A 17,073-nucleotide genomic window follows, 5' to 3' on the forward strand; every position below is an offset into this window, starting at 1 on the left:
AAATCAAATCTGATATTGTTTTACCTTTTATTTGGTGTGTGGAAGGTGTGCGGAAGAGGGGGTAGTCTTATACAGCGAGTATATAACAAACTCTGTATTTTGAGTGGAAATGTTAGGGGGTCGTCTTATACGCCCAGTCATCTTATACGCCGGCAAATACGGTACATTTTTCCCTTGTTGCTAAAGGGGAAACAACCCACTTTCTTCTCCTACAGACCCTTTCCCTGTCCTCTCTTGGAAATGAGAACAGGAGGCAGTTTTGTTTTGTCACAGGCGGCAGCGGTAGAGCAAAGCGCAGGAGGCATGGGTCGGTTACCACTGGTGCTGGGCAGGCTTGTTAATGACCAGCAGACAAAGTGGTTACAGGAAGAGGGAACTGAACAAGCGAAGGCCCAGGGGCTGGAGAGGGAGTGGCTCATTGGGGGAGCCTCCGGTACAGTGGGTCCTCTTAGCTGGGACAGATGGTAGGCAGGAGCAAAATGTGATGGAGAGGGGAACAGGGGCCACAATTTCCGTGGTGTCTGCTCTGCAGCCCATGCTCTAAGCACTTTCTGTGCATTAACTTAGTACTCCCAATCAGCCCCATCTTACGGATGAGCACATGGAGGCCCAGAGAAGCTAGGTAACTTGCCCAAGGTCACACAGCAAGTATGCATCGGATCTGGATCCAACGCCCATGCTCGTTACCACTGCTGCTTTTTCTGTGTGACATTCGGGCAGCTGTCCCGAAGCCAGAAAAGAAACAGGCCCCTCCAGAGTCACGGGGAAGCAAGCCGCACCCAGCTCGGGCCCAGTGGAAGCTGCTCTCTGTCTGCCCCCTCCCAGCGCGCAGAGGTGGGTTTTTAGAAGTTCCCAAACAGAACACCATTTCCATATAATTATGCCTCCTTGGCCTACATGTCATTCGGCTGTGCGCACAGGCTGGAGGCACAAAAACCAATTTCTCCAACCAGAGAAAATTGCTTCCCGAGGTCCCCGGGTAATTAGACACTGTTGTCTGGGCATGGCCTGTTCCCTGTCCATCCACTCAACCCCACATCTGCTGGGAGAATGGAGGTCCCACGGTGGAACAGGACGTTCCCTGGCCCTTGGAGAACGTGCAGCCGGTGACGTGCCTAAGAGAACTCTCCAGTGTTCTTGAACATCCAAATCCCACGGAACTTTCCCTGCTAGCCCAAGAGGGGCAAGGGGGTATGTTTCTGCTGGCCCCGGTCAAGTTCTACAGACGAGGGAGCTACAATGTCAACCCGTGTTTGAAAGTTTCAACGAGGTATATAAAGGGCCCTTTCTCTGGTCTTCACCCCCCTACACACACACACACACACACACACACACATACACATCCATTTAGAGCATCACACTTTTGGCTTCATCGCCTCTTCCCACCCACTCTAAATGGGATAAGAGAGCCCCCTTGTTGAAGGGAATACGTAAAACTGTACATAAAGTACCTGGCACAGAGCACGTGCTTAGCAAACAAGAGTTTTCTTCTCATGACTGACAAGAATTTTCTATCAGACCCCCACCTGGGTGCTCTGGGTTGCGTTAAGGACAAGGCTCCACTTGGGGGGCCCTACTTTGTGCCAGGGGTTCTAGGGAATAGCGATGGGGAAGAAGACAAAGATGACCACGAAATGGTCCCTGCCCTTAAATAACTCACACTCTAGTTAGGTAGAAAGGCAGGTCAATAATCATAATGCAGAGTGACACATTCTGTAATGGGGTGACGGCAAGGCATTTAAATTCCTGTGGAGACTTATCTCTGCCTGGGAACATCAAAAAGATGCTGAGTTAGGCTATGAGCCCTCAATAGTAGGCATGGAGCCAGAGTTTTCTCTTTGACTCCAATACCCTCTGGTGGGCCTCAGCATATGGTAAGGGGCTTGCTAAGTATTGGAAGGATGGAAGGATGGATGGATGGATGGAAGAATAAATGGATGGATGGGTGGGTGGAAGGATGGATGGATGGACGGATGGATGGATGGGTGGATGGAAGGATGGGTGGATGGATGGATAGATAAGATGGATGATGGATGAATAGATGGATGAATGATGGATGGATGCATGCATGCATGTATGGATGAACAAATGACTGTCTTCTTAATCCCATAAGTGTAATTTCCATACTAACATGGAAGAAACTGAAGACAACAGCTTGATCAGAACCATCTGCTTTATCACCATCATTACCACCACCACCACCATTTACTGAGCACTTACTCTGAGCCAAGCACTAGATCAAACCCATTGCCCCATGTTGCCTCATTTCATCCTCATGACAGTGCCTGGGAGGTGGCACCTCTATCATCCCCATTTGGCAGGTGGGGAACTGAGGCTCTGAGAAGTAAAGTGACCTGCCCAAGGTAATTCAGTTACTGGGCAACAAAGCTGAGATGTGATGAGCCTGTGCATCATCCTGTGCTCTGTGCTTGCCATTGGGTCTGCTGCAGACATTGGTATTCAGGGCACTGGGAAAAACAAATACTGCGTGTACAGACCTCTGTCGTGGTTCATTCTGCCAGCCTGCTCTCTGCAGACGCTTTGAGGGACTATGCCTTCCTGACTGAGAACTCTCCCAGTGTCCCGACTGCCCTCTCCCCAAGCATATGGTTTAATTAGTTAAAATTATTTGTAAGCAAGGACAGGCGGATGAATTCCCTCTCCACCCCACACCTCTCTCACAAAATGAAAATTGAGCTGCCTCTTTTTTAATTTTTTTTTTGAAAGTAGCAGCTTGTGATAAAAAACAATTCCCCTGAAAAAAAAATCTGTCGTCTTTCAAATCCTTCCAAGGTTTCCTTTATCAGCCATAAGTGGGCTCCATTTCGGGCAAGTGCTCAGAATCCCAAGTCCAGTTCAGGTCGTGAATGTTTGCTGACCACCTATTACGGGCCACGCTCTATTCCTAATGCTTAAAAGGCACCATCAATAACCGCCATTAATATTAATGAAGAGTTGGCCAATATGCAAAGCGAATTAAAATTTACAAAGGGCTTTCTCATCCATCATGAAACTGAAGCTCGGCAGAGTTAGCTTTCTAAGTTACTATTTGGAAAGCAAGGCTGAAAACCGAAGCTACCTCCTTAGACCTCAAAGCCAGAGCTCAGCGTCTCACTAAATATACAGAGCTAACGAAGGCAGGAATGCCCCCCCAAAATGGAGTCATCCCTCTGAATCCTGAATTCAGGACCTTGTCAAGTTGGGAGAGATGAAGAAACAAACTACCGTAATGTAAAGATTAGAGTGTGATGTTCTAGAAGGAAGCCCCTGACCATGGGACAAAGAGGAAGGCATCACCCCCATTCCTGAGTTGGGGAGCAGTGGGGGGTGCTCTCAGGACAGACTTTTTGCCCCTCCTGTCTGGCTCACCTTCCTCCTTCCTGGGACCCCATATGCAATGTGTGTTCTGGCCACAAGTCTGTTTCCATGTCATACATGTGTGCTGAGCAGAACTGTGCTCTTGAACTTTTGCCAAAGATGGGGGCTGAGAGAAATGAGTAAACTTAGCCCAGGCTTTCGAGACTTGTAATGTCCAATGGGCAAAACCAGTAAATTGAAAATTGTTAGGTTGTACCATGTGAAATTGTCAACATTTGGCCATTTTTTTACCCTTTAAAAAGTCCATTTTATATGGTTCAACCTTTGACCCAATAGTGTAATTCACTGTTCTGAAGAGCAGCTCAGGATGACATGGGGGCCCCAAACCAGGGGCCAATGACTGCATTCGTGCCTCCCCCATCATCACATCCCCCCACAGCAGTGTCCATGGCTAAAAGTCGGATAGCAAGATTGATGGTAGAAACGAAACTAATAGTCCTTTACCGTAACTATAACTTTAGTCGCGTGCCTACTGTCTGTTGGGCACTGTTTCAAGCACTTTCCCTGAATTAACTACTCCTTCTAACCATGAAGTGGGTGCTGTTATTACCCCATTCTCCAGACGAGGAAACTGAGGCACATGGTAAGTCATGAAGTGGCTCAAGGTCACGCAGTGAGTGCTATGGCAAAGCCACTCATCTGACCCAGACATAGGGACCCGGAGCCCGGGTCCCATCTGCTCAATCGCACTTCTGCTCAGGACACTGCTTTGGTTCCAAAATCACCCAGGTGCCTTCTTGAATAATTACACCTTTTATTTTCGTTTCCTACCTTATCATTTGGGCTAACCGGCAGGTTTGGATTCTTTATTAGTAGCATTATTGAAAATTCATTAAATTATATTGAAAATTAGTTAAATTAGTTTACCAATAGTATTTTATTAAGCTGAGGAACATCGATTGAATTTTTGAGCAAACGCAAACACTTCCAAGAACAGAGGGACAGGGGCCTAGGCAGAGCCAAGAAGTCCCTGCAGTAACCCAAGTGTAATATGGTGACATCTACACTTACAGGCTGCACCAAGCAAATTTACCAAGTGCCTACTATGTGTCAGGTACTGTGCTAGCCAGCGACTAAGAATGTGACCCAAAATGAGATGGAGACTGACCCGCCCTCTCAGAGCTCCCCATATCAGGATGATCAAGGGAAGAGAAAAGACAGGATGCATCGAAGAGGTATTTATATAAAGAATTAGCTGGACATGGTCTTATGGGTGGGCAACAAAAAAATGACTGCAAGTCCCAAAGCCTGGCAGTGTAATTGATAATGACCAAGAAATGGACTGCATTTGTATTTGCTTCTGAAATCTATGACAATCTATTCATCTGAGAAAAGCAGACGAGAGCAATGAAATTAGAATTTTTCGTTTATGCATGCTTTGGAGAGGGTGGATTCCAGAGAAATTAGCCACTATTTTAATTTTCCGCTATCTCGCTCCGATAAGAATCAGGCCACCTCTGATAATTAACATTGGCCTAAATGCTTTTCCCGCGTGCAAAGCCGCTTCCCGGGCGTGCATGGTATCCTTGAGTCCCCACAACAACCTTGGGAGTTTGCAAAGCCATTTCACTGAGGTTATCACACTGGATTCTTGAATTCTCATGCCTCATTTCCCCGCGGCCCTCATGCCAGCCAAGCCTGTCCTTTTACTGTTCTGCAAACACAGCACGCGTTCACACTTCCTTGCCTTTGCACCTCTGCCAAGAAAGAAGCCCATCCCTTCCTTGTTCGACCAAGAAGTGCCCTATTCATTCCAGGAAATGCTGGGCAGGCAGGGAAAGGCTTTTGTTCCTTGGGGCAGCGAGGAAGGTCCAGGCGGTCTGGACCCGGCAGATAGCATCCAACGATGGTACCACAAGTTCTGTCCTGCAGCTGACTTGAGTGTCACTGGCAGAAACGGTCCCAAGACCTTCTGCCTTTTTTTTTTTTTTAAGATTTTACTGGGGAATTGGGGAAAAGGAACATTGTATTTTCCCAGGACTCATCAGCTCCAAGTCAAGTTGTTGTCCTTCAATCTTAGTTGTGGAGGGCGCAGCTCAGCTCCAAGTCCAGTCGCCGCTTTCAATCTAGTTGCGGGGAGTGCAGCCTACCATCTCATGCGGGAGTTGAACCGGCAACCTTGTTGCTAAGAGCACGCACTCTCACCAGCTGAGCCATCTGGTCGCCCGCTGGCAGCTCAGCGGCAGCTCAGCTCAGGCGCAGCTCACTGGCCCATGTGGGAATCGAACCAGCGACCCTGTTGCTCAGAGCTCGCACTCTAGCCAACTGAGCCATCTGGCCAGCCCGCCTTCTGCCTTCTTAAAGAGTGTAGCAGTGAATGCTTTGCAGCTGGACTGACCTGAGTTCAAGTCCAGGCTTTGTGACTTACTAGCCATGTAACTTTGGGCAATTTTCTCACCCTAATCCTAAATCTCCGCCTCTGTAACAAGGATCTAATAATACCCACCTTTAACGTAAGAGAAGTAGCAGTGACTATTAGGTGTAAAACATGAATCACATGATAAGAGACTGCTAAATGGAAGCTCTTGTTTTTATTATTAAGACCACTTCTTCACGGCAGAAGAAGGCATAGGATCCTTTCTCATCATCATCACCATTACCGCTATGGCTGCTACGATTACCTACCGTATTTGCTGGCGTATAAGACGATTTTTTGGCCCTGAAAAATATGCCTCCAAGTGGGGGGTCGTCTTATACACCAGGTACACTNGTTTCAACGAGGTATATAAAGGGCCCTTTCTCTGGTCTTCACCCCCCTACACACACACACACACACACACACACACACACACACACACACACACACACACCACCCCCCACTCCCCACCCCTATCTCCCTTCAGGAATGTCTGTTATTTGGTAGAGAAATAATAAGCATCTTCTTTAGGGAAACCCTTTGATGCTTACAACCCTTCCAAGACTCTCCATTGCTGCAGGACAGAGCCAACTCAAAATGGGCTGCAAAGCCACTTGAATAGTTAGAATCGATGCTGCTATTTCTCTTCCTTCTCCCACCAGGCCCTCCCCCACTCCCTCCTGTCTCTCCCGACTGGGGCAGGCAGGTGACAGAAATGAGGGAGGCCTGGTGGGGACTTCTTGAAGTACAGGGCAGCCCCACGCGGAAATGTGGGCCCAGCCATGGCCTCCCCTCCTGATTTTCAAAGAAAGCTCACATCCTCAATTGGCCATGGAATACGCCAATTTGTAGTTATGGCAACTGATTGAAAAATCTTCAGAGACACATCTGCAGCCCAGCATCCACGCGTCCAACCTCTGGTCTGTGACGTCGGTTCTCGGCTGAACTTCTGGCTGCACCAACAGCCACCTCTCTTGCCTGCCTCTTGGCCTTGCACATTCTGTTCCCTCTCGTTGGGATACTTTGCTCCCCCATCACTTGAATTCACTGCATGCGTGCCACTTCCTCCAAGAAGCCTTCCATGATCCACAATCCTCTAGAGTAGACTGTTATCCCTTCTTAAGTGTTCCCATAACTGTCTTCTGCTGCTGTGGACCTTCTCTCTGGCTTCTGCCAGGCTAGAAGCTCCCAGAGGGAAGAAACAGATTTCTGGCTAAGACATGGCGGCTTGTAGCAAGGTGCCTGAGCACCTTGGGAGTCAATCGCTGTGACAGTGACTGAAAGGGGAGGGAGGTTGGGCTGGTGAGCAGCAAAAATCACATGTCTTGAGCACCTCTTCTGTGCCAGGAACTCTTCTAAGCGCTTGACTGAATGCCCCCCCCCCAGAGCCCTAGGAGGCAGCTCTCATCGCCCCACTTCACAGGTGAGGAACGTGAAGGCACAGAATGGTTAAGATACTTAGCCAGGACCACACAGCTCAAAATTAGCAAACCTGGGATTCAACGCCACGAAGTCTGGTTTCAGAGCCGGTGCTCTGACCATCTCCACTTTTCAGCAAGGGAAAGAGTTACACTCTAGAGAAATGAACGAGATTTCTGAATACCTGCTACCTGCTAGGTATGGTCCTAACGCTTTATAGGCTAAGGTACTCACTCTTCTTAACAAGCCCTTCGGGAGGATGGCTTTGTCCCCGTTACACAGATGAGGAAATGGAGTTAAGTATCATGCCCAGGCAAGGAAATGGGGAATTGGAACTCAGATTCATCAGTCATCACAGGAGGTGACAGACAGGAGTTCCCAGGAGGCTCCCTAGAGGGACTGGGTTTAGAGAGAAGACAGCAGAGGAAAGTGATGAGATCAGTCATCGTGCATATAACGGAACACCACAAAATGGACAGCAAGCAGACGAATGTCGCACAGTGAGTGCTTTGAGGAATGCATCCGTCCGTCCGTCCGTTCGTCCGTCCGTCCGTCTGTCCATCCATCCATCCATCCACCCATCGCTCTTTCATCCCACAAATACTGATGGAGGGCATACCCTTTGCTGCCCTGTGAGAGGCTCTCAAGGCTCAGAGAAAAGAGACACGGTCCCCGCCTTCCAGGGGCACCCAGGAAATGGATGGTAAAGATTTTAAAGGATGTCGTTACAGAAATCTGTTACATACTCTAGCCAATGAAATTCTTAACTCAGCCCATGGAGACCAGGGAAGGCTTTAAAAGAAAAAGTCTGCCAAACCCAGGGCTGTGGGCAGGGAAGGCATTCCAGACACAAGGAATAGCCCACGTAAGACAGCGCCGAGCGTTCAGGCACCAGCTCGTCAGGTGGCGAGCAGGGTGCATTTACGGGAGGGCAGAGGGGAGCTGAGGGTGTAGGAGGGATATGTTTGGCTGTGCAAAGACTGTAGACTGTAGAGCAGAGGTCTCAAACCAGCGGCCCACGGGCCACAGTGTGAGGGGATGGGGGAGCTTACAAGCCACTCTTGAAACGCTGGAAGACCTGGCCACAGCTGGCTTTCATTCCCTCCCGATAAACCATCAGCTAGAACTGAATAGTGGTTGCCATTTTGAAACAGGTCATGAGCTGTCCACCTGCCCACCTCACACACGAGTGCCATCTGCCTGGCCCCTGGCCCCACTGGGGTTGCAAGCCACTGAGGGGAGCAGGGAGGTTGAAATGGCTCCTCAGGCTCCCTTAGCGATGATTTATCCAGTAGCTTCTGAGCACCCTGAACCCCAGGAATGAGACTTGCACTCCTGAGAGCCTGATCCAGGCTTGGTATGTATGGGCATCACTAAATTTATGTTGAACTGAATGCGATTCACACAGAAGATTCCGGCACAAAACCTCTTCTCAGGGAGCTGACAGTCTCAAAAAGATCTCTCTCACGCACTGAACACCAAATTAATTTCCAATTACCCTTGATCACATTACCTGTAAACCTTTGGTAACTTCCAGTCTACTCAAAACTGTTAACCAGCCCTTTGGCACGTCTGTGATGCTGTGTTTATTTCTACCTGTTGTTATTCATTCATTCATTCATTCATTCATTCATTCATTCAACAGATATTTATTGAGCTCCTGCTACATGCCAGAAACTGTGTAAGAGGTTGGCAACATATTAATAATAATAAGCAAATTGGACACACCTCCTGCCCTCTGGATTTCTAACCCACCTCATAATAATGATGGTAAAATTTATATAGCATGCATGGTACCAGGCACTGTTCTGGACACTTCTCCCATATTATTTCATGTAATGCTCATGAAAGCCTGTGACGGTGCCATATTATCATCCTTTTTATAGATGAGTAAACTGAGGCACAGGGAAGTTAAGCAAGTTGCCTACAGTCACACAGCTGAAAAGCAGCAGAGGCAGGTTTGAACCCTCGCAGGCTGGCCCCAGCATCTGTCCTCTTTGCCACTTGTGTTGAGGGGTGACACTGAGAGCCTCTGAAATGCCTCCTGAAGCACCAGAGTGGGGGCAGCTCTGGGGTGTCTATACTAATGGAACCCTGGTGGGTGGATTCACCATAACAACATGCTCTGAAACCTTTGTATATTGTAGCAAACTTTTTTTTCCAGATGTCACTTTTCATTTTTTTAAGTTGGAGACACTTGAAGCAGGATGCACGGTGGAAAGCAGCCAGGGGTGCAAAGCCAACATTGCTACTGTTTCTATGTGGCCTGAGCTACAGGGCACCCAGCGGGCATCCGTAGGATGAGACGCCTTAAGGCTAGAAACATGGCCTGGGCCTCCTTTGTTCAGGCCATTACCAGAGATGGGCGCGTGCCCATCCCCATCTCCTCCTTCCTGTCTCTGGGCAGCCTTCCCTAACCCAGATGCCTGAACACATTGCCACTTTCTCTCCATGGCCCACCCCCAAAATGCATGGGCCTCCTTGGTCACACCGCCTCTTCCCTTTATGCCTCCCTCCCCTTGCCGCCAGCCTCAGCACTGTGAGTGGCACACAGCACATGCTTTCTAAATGAAAGATGGCGGCCCAGAAAAATGTGTGACTTACCCAGAGCTAGCAGGTAGCAGAACAGAATTCCTCTGGTCAGAATAGACTGTAAGCTCCATGTGGACTCGAGCCACTTGTGTGTGCATGCATCGCTGCCTCCCTGTGTCTGGCTCCGTGCCTGGTGCTCAGTGGGCAGCTCAGTGTTTGTTGAATGACTAAGTGAGCGCCAACCCCCTTTTAATTCTTCTGTTGTCCTTGCCTGAAAGGAAGAAGACCAGCAACAGGAAATGAAGGCTTTGTGTTGGCTGTGTTTTATATGCACAATTGATAAGCTATTTGCCCGCGGCTAAAAATACCTACCCCTGGCAGCCATTGGGAGGCAGATGGATGGTGCTCGGCTCGGGATGTTTAATCAAACAGCGACAACCCGAGCAGAACCACAATTAGCCTCTGACACCCCCGTGAACTGAGATGAAGAGCCCCGGAAGCCTCTGACTTCCTGTTAGTCCCCAGGCACCCTGGGTCCAAAACAGCAAAAACAAATGAGCATCCTGTGCACAAGGCAGTCACAGCCGGAAGGGAGGGATGGGCAGCGTGGGCGGACACGGAGCCCAAGAAGACTACGAGGGGGAACTGTCAGTGGGGAGCATCCCTCGATACTGGGAGGGGCAGTGGCGAGGGTCTCGATCATATGCCCCGGACTTCAAGAAAATGAGTAGATCCTCGGGGGGCAGAGATGAGCTTACTGTCTCTTACCTCCTACTTATCCCCAGGGGCTGGGGGTGGCGGGTATTCTCCAAGGCGCTACAATTCGTCTGAAGGGCATTCTTCCCCCAACTTCCCTCATGCCACCACATACATGCCAGCTGATTGCGCCTGTCCTTTATGGTAACTTAATCCTCTGTGTCTGCTGGACCACCAGCCAACTCAAGTCCCCATCTGTCTCTGTGGCAAACCCCCCGAGCTGAGAAAACACAGCTGCATCCATCACTTGTCACAGAACCTGACCCTGGATGGCACCTTACAGCATTTTCAAAATGCTTCTTCGACCTACCAGCTGTGCCGCCTTGGGCAGGTGGCTAACCCTCTCTGAATATCTGTTTCCTCAGTTGTAAAATGCGGACCAGAGATTCCACTCCACTGACACTGTTATCCCCTTATAGTTTTCTTGAAATCAACTTACGTTTTACATAAACTGAACTTATTTTATAAGCAGGCTTTCATCACTACCCTAGATGGAAAAAACATCATTCCTCTAATACCATTAAAACTCGGTGCATAACTTTTCATATAAAAATGTCCATCAGCAAATCACATAAAAGCATCTTATCTATACGAGGCCACCCAGCACACAGTAGGTGCTCGAGGTATGGTCGTCAATAAGAAAATGAAAGTTGGCACTGAGAAGGATGGTCTGGCAACATTTGAGCCTGCTGACCAATTTGAATGTGGTCTCCCAGCTGAGACCTAGCAGTTGTCATGGTTACCCAAAGAAACTGCCCCTGGTCCAAAAGCCAGAGCCAATTTTGCAGAAGGCCAATTGATTGGCAGGAGAAGGCCAATTGATTGGCAAGGCTGGCTCCAGCCCCGCAGCAGCCCGGATGCTGACTCACTTTCCCCGTTGCCCTGAGTCAGGCTGCGCTGGGATGGCAGCCATCTCAGGGCTTGCTGACTCTCCATCTGCAAGACGCAGCCCTGCTTGGTCTACTATTTCTGTTCTACGCTGCTTTGTTAATTTCTGGGGAAAGCCAGGAAGCCTGCAATCATGGATCTGGTTGACCCAAGACCCTCGTGACAAACCCACAACATTTGTTCGACCATGGCAGACATCACCAATCCATGGCAGCATTGCTAAGCTCAGGCATGGCTGGAGAATACATTTCAGCAGGGCGCCCAACAGCCACTACCAATCGATTGAAGATGAACCGTTTTTTGCCATCCTTGACTCGCGTAGGCTGTGCTCTCACTTTTGGCCTGAGACCCAAGAAAGTGGGATTCAAAGACAAGAGGAAACGCTGACCCTGGCTCCGAAGAGAATCCACTCAAGTGCGAAATGTGGTGACAAACAGGGGTCACCAAAGGGAAAAAAAAAAGTGAACATAATACGAAAGCTCCAAAGAAAGGGAGTTATCAAAATAAGCACAAGAATTTTTAAAGAACAAAGGCTTCATCAGAGAATGTGGAGACAACTAAGTCATCATGTAAGAAGGGCTCTTCAGGGTATGTGGTTCCATAGATAATGACCATGAGCATCTCCAGCAAACGCTGGAGCAATGTGAGGGTAGGGGCAGGACAGCATTGCAGCTGGAAGGATTGGGTGAGAGGCGATGGACAATGTCCACATAGGGGGACACGGTTGCTAGTGCCTGGAAAGACCCATGCCGGGAAACTAGAACCTTCTCTGGGATTCCTTAACCGCTCACACTCTCTTCTCCTCATCTCTGCGCCCAGCGCTGGGCCTGGCCTCTAGTTCAACAACTGTCTGCTGAACGGGCCAGGTATAAAAAGTAATGCTAGCTCACGTTTATGAGGGTTCCACTAAGTTAAGCCTTTCATACGTTATTCCTATGAGGGTACTGCTTGTTATGTGCCCATTTCACAGATGGAGGAACTGAGGCTCAGAGAGAGAAACCACTACACCTCACAACCTCTTCCAACTAGGATAGGTTCTTACGTGCCTGGATAAATTGGGGGTGAGGCTCAGCCTGCAAAGAGCAAAAAAGACCAAATGGCCCTTGGGAGCCCTTCCAGGAAGCTGGAAGCCATCGCTCAGGGGTGGCCTATCCCGTGGGGTGGGGTCCCAACATCCTACCTTCACGTCACTCACCTACGGTCAGTTTTGTGCCCCTAATAACCCATTTTATTCCAAACTTCTGCCTTGGGGAAAGCGGGAACAATGGGAGACAAGGATGGCCACTGGCCAGCTGGCAGTGCCCACACTGTGGGACAGCTGCCCTCAGCAAATCCTTCCCCGGTTCCTCTCTGGGGAGCCCTCAGGGCAGGACCTCCTGAAGACCTTGTAGCACCATCCGCAGAGGCCAAACCAACTGAACGGCCGCGTCCTGCTTACATCATCATCTTTTTATCTTCCCTTCCTTCCACTTCAAGAGTAGATAGAGCAGGTAACAGTGAGGGAGGGACAGCCTCCAAGAGGTGATGTCCCGTCACGCAGTTCAGTCTGCACTCCCCTGCTGAGCTAAACAAGGGCAGTGCTGCCTGCTCGCTTGGGAGGCTTAGATGTTGCTTTTCCCACCAGTCTGTCCTTCGGGCACCTCCTGGGAACAGCTAGGGGAGCACCATTGGAATTGCTCATGGTGCCAGGGGGGGTCCTGTATGTCTGCAAAACGTGAGGGCTGACTCTTCTAGTGCAAAAGGCAACTGAAGGAGGAGGGATGCATGTAAGTCACAGGGGATGATGGCTAAAGGGGTGAATGGCTCTCTTTGGGGAAATTCACAAGAACATAATTCAGGATGCAGAAAAGGATGATTTGCAGGAGGTCATTTCAGGAATTGAATCAGCCTGGGTAAGGTATTCTCTGTCCTTTTCTGAAGGCCTGTGTGGACCGAGCAACTGTGGTGTCAGTGGCCTGCTCTGTTCACGTAACTGCCATTACAATCAAAAAGTTCTTCTTGGTGTCTAACCTAAACCCTCTTGTAGCTCCAACAAAGTCTCTCAGCTACCTATAGGAAGGAAGGGAGGCAGGGAGGGGAGGGGAAATTAGTGTGTGAACCTTTAAACCAGCATTTCTACTTGGGGGAATTTCTTCTACAGAAACATACCAAGATGCTTAACGGAAAATAAAATAAGTAATGTCCAGCCATGGATAAATATTTCATGAATATTATTGACATAGAGGGAAAAGAATCCATGATTTATTTCTAACAAAAAAATCAACTTGCACAACAATATGATTGTAAGATCTCCTTTTGCGGTGACAGTCATTTTACTAATTATCCTTATAACTATAGGCATATAAATATCCTGGCGATGTCAACACCAAATGGTGACCAAATCCCTGTCCTGATTATCTGCTGTAGCATAGCAAACCACCTTAAAATTCAGAGGCTTAAAACAACCATTGATGATTGTTTATCATGGCGCTTGGGCTGGTGGGGCTCAACGGGGTAGTTCTCGCTGGGGCTGTCCCCTACATTTGCAGCCAGGGGGCAGCTGGGACTGCAGTCACATAGGGGTTCCACTGAGCTGGCTCAAGATGGCTCTCATGGCTGCTGGATGTCAGCTACGAGCTCACTTGGGCTTTCAACCAGAGTCCCAGCACGTGGCCTCTCCATGTGGCTTGGGCTTCTCACAGCTGGGTTCCGAGAAGGAACACCCAACAGAAGTATTCAAAAGACCACTTATGACCTGGACATGTAGTGTCACTCCTGTCATGGTCTATTGGTCAAAAATTAAGTCAGAGGACCAGCTCCAACTCCAGGGGAGGACTATACAAAGGCATGACTACCAGGAGATGTGGCTCATGTGGACCATCTGTGAGGCTAGATACTGCATCCTCTCTGGAAAATGGGATTTGGGCAGACTTTCACTTTGTAAGTAGTAGCTAAATGTATAAACTCAGGAAACAAGAAGACTGGTTTACTGGGCTGGCTCACCACTCGCTTGCTGTGTGACCTCAAACAAGTTACTTAACCTCTCTGAGCAGCGATGCTCTTAAATAACAGTACCAATCTCATAGGGAGGTGGTGAAGATTAAGTGATTAATCTTGTGTGTAAGATGCTTAGAAGAGCCCCGTTCACAGTGAATGCTCAATCAAAGTCAGCTAATAATATGACTATACACTGATATCACACTTAATTTTTCTACAAGTGTGTTTTACTTTTATAATTGAAAAAACTAACTTTCAAAGACAAAATAAGTAAAGGCAACAGAACAGAACTCAGAGGCCTACACTCAGAACGCCCCCGTCAGTGTTCTGTTCCAGCTGCCTCTCCCAAGGACCCTGCAGAGACCTCTTAGTCCTCATGGACACAGAGAATACCTCTGGAAACCCTGACCTTTCCCTCTGCACCAGTAGACCGGTCAGCGGTGGGGTCAGACAGCCCCACCGGTGTCCTTCTCTCAGCCACTCCCAAAATCCTCTCAAGTTTGAGCACAGTAAGCCGCAAAGTCCAGGACACGACTCCCCCCAAGAATATATATATAACCAAGAAGCTTTGGAATCACAAACATGAGCTTTGTGCTACCCAGGAGCTTAAACCTCTCCAATGACACCATCGACAGAAAGGATTTGCTTTCTAGAAGCATTGACTTGTTGTTTTTTAATTGGGGAACAATGTGTTTTTTCCAGGACCCATCAGCTCGCATGGGGATAGAACCGGCAATCTTGGTGTTATGAGCACTGCACTCTAACCAACTGAGCTAACCGGTCGCCCCCAAGCATTTACGTTTTGACCATGAAGTTCCCTGGGGCTAGCTCGAATGGGATCGGCTGGGTTTCCACAGCAGACTCCTGGGTTAGTTAGTTTGAGAGAAAAGCTGAGAAATGGAATTTCAGGCAGTGATAGACAAGTTTCCTCGCTCATTCACCCTTTCTAAATACTCACAGACTCTGTCAACACCACCGTGTTTCTTTGGGGAAAAGTGTGCCACTGTGGAAATGAAAGGATTTTTTGATGTGGGGAATTATAGCAAACAGCAGGCCTTAAGAGTTGAAAACTCTACCTTCTCATTTCTTTTTCAGGAAATCAATGCCCAGGCATCGGTCCCCTGTGGGTCTCTATGGCTTACACATTTCCCTCATCCCAAGGATTTCCTAAGTGTCCTTGATGGTGCCTTGAGGGGGACGGGGGGAGTCTACCTGTATGAAAAGAATGAGAAACTCGGTGTCTGCGGGTTCATTTCTCAAGAGAGGCAATGACAAGAAACTTAAGGAAATGTCAAATATGAATACCTAGCAATTTTGTTTGGCGTTGATGACTTGCCTGACTTAAAGCATTCATTAGATGGGGCGGAAATATTTTTAGAGTTTGGATATGGAGAATTCTGAGCACCACACTTCTAGGGTTCAACTGGGGAGTGAGAGATGGTGGTGATATCGCTCTCTGCAGAATATGCATAACATTTTTTCGGGGGGGGGGAACCCCAGAATTTATTCATTCCTGCCTCCTTAGAAGCTGGGAGGAGAGTGGCAAGGTGGGACATGAGAGAGAATGTGGGTATTGCTTAAAGGACAGAAAAAAAGAGGTTCTGAGACAGGATGGTACTTTCCTAAGTCAAGGGCAACCTAAGGCATAGTTGAGAACCCTTTCCTGCGACCAAAAATCAACAAAACAGAACTTTATATGCCTTCAAGTCAGACAGACCTAGAATCACCTCCTGGCTCCCCCACTCACTCACTGTGTGGCTTTGGGCAAATTAGCTAAAACTCCAAGCCTCCGTTTCCTCATCTGTACAATGGGGATGATAATAGGACTGATAAGAGGCCTTCTTTCTGTTTCACGAATACCAAGCTCATTGCCACCTCGGGGCCTTTGCACTTGCCATGCCCGCTGCCTAGAATTCTTTTCCCACACATATGTACACACATGTATGTCTATATAATGTGCATATGTACGAGTATACACATGTAGACATGTTTGTGTACATGTCTGATGTGTGTATATGTAGATATCGACATATATAGACATGTGTGCATATATGTGTGTGTGTATATATGTATATGAATAAATTGCAGTTAGTACACAGTGGAATGCTACATAATCATTAAAAGGAGTGAGTTATAATAGGTCTACAAGCATCAACAAACATAGGTCTCAAAAACATAATGTTGGGTGAAAAACGCAACATGTTGAATGGCAAGTTCTGTAAAAAAGAAAAGATGAGTTTACAAACACGGCCCTGATGACTGGCAGCACTGTGGCTGCCTCTAGGGGCAAAAAGAAGGAAGAAGGGAAAAAGTGGCCACAGCAATTTCACAGGGGACTTCAGGTGTATCTCCAGTGTCGTTTCTTCTTTTTAAGAACTGAAGCACATACGGCAAAATGTTAAAATTTGTTTGAGTACACCAGGGTATGTATATGATTACATTCTTTACATGTCAACTATTGGATAATAGTTTTAAAAGAGACAGATGCCAGCTCTGTCGCTGGACTTCAGACAAGGGACATAAACCCTCTGAGGCCCTTGTTTGCAAAGTAGGATTAATCGTGTTCAAATTTCAGGGCTGACTGTGAGAATTAATAAGCATGCAGATGATTTCCAGATATTATCCATTAGAATATCATTTTAAGTGAGTCCCCAGTGGCTTTCCAGGTGTGTCTTATTCAAAAAGACATTTGTTTTTAAAACTGATTGGAAATTAAGTGGATGCATTTTCAATACATGTCTGACCCCAAGAAAAATGATACATCATTA

The 17,073-nt window shown here is 48.0% G+C and overlaps 1 protein-coding gene across 1 annotated transcript in view; it reads left to right on the forward strand.

Moving 5' to 3' along the window:
- The window catches only part of GPR139 (G protein-coupled receptor 139), a 39,333-nt gene that overhangs the window by 19,254 nt on the left and 3,006 nt on the right, over positions 1-17,073 (forward strand). The gene's annotated exons all lie outside the window — the stretch shown is intronic.

The sequence above is a fragment of the Hipposideros armiger genome, unplaced genomic scaffold (assembly GCF_001890085.2).
Source record: "Hipposideros armiger isolate ML-2016 unplaced genomic scaffold, ASM189008v1 scaffold_480, whole genome shotgun sequence".
Classification (NCBI taxonomy): domain Eukaryota; kingdom Metazoa; phylum Chordata; class Mammalia; order Chiroptera; family Hipposideridae; genus Hipposideros; species Hipposideros armiger.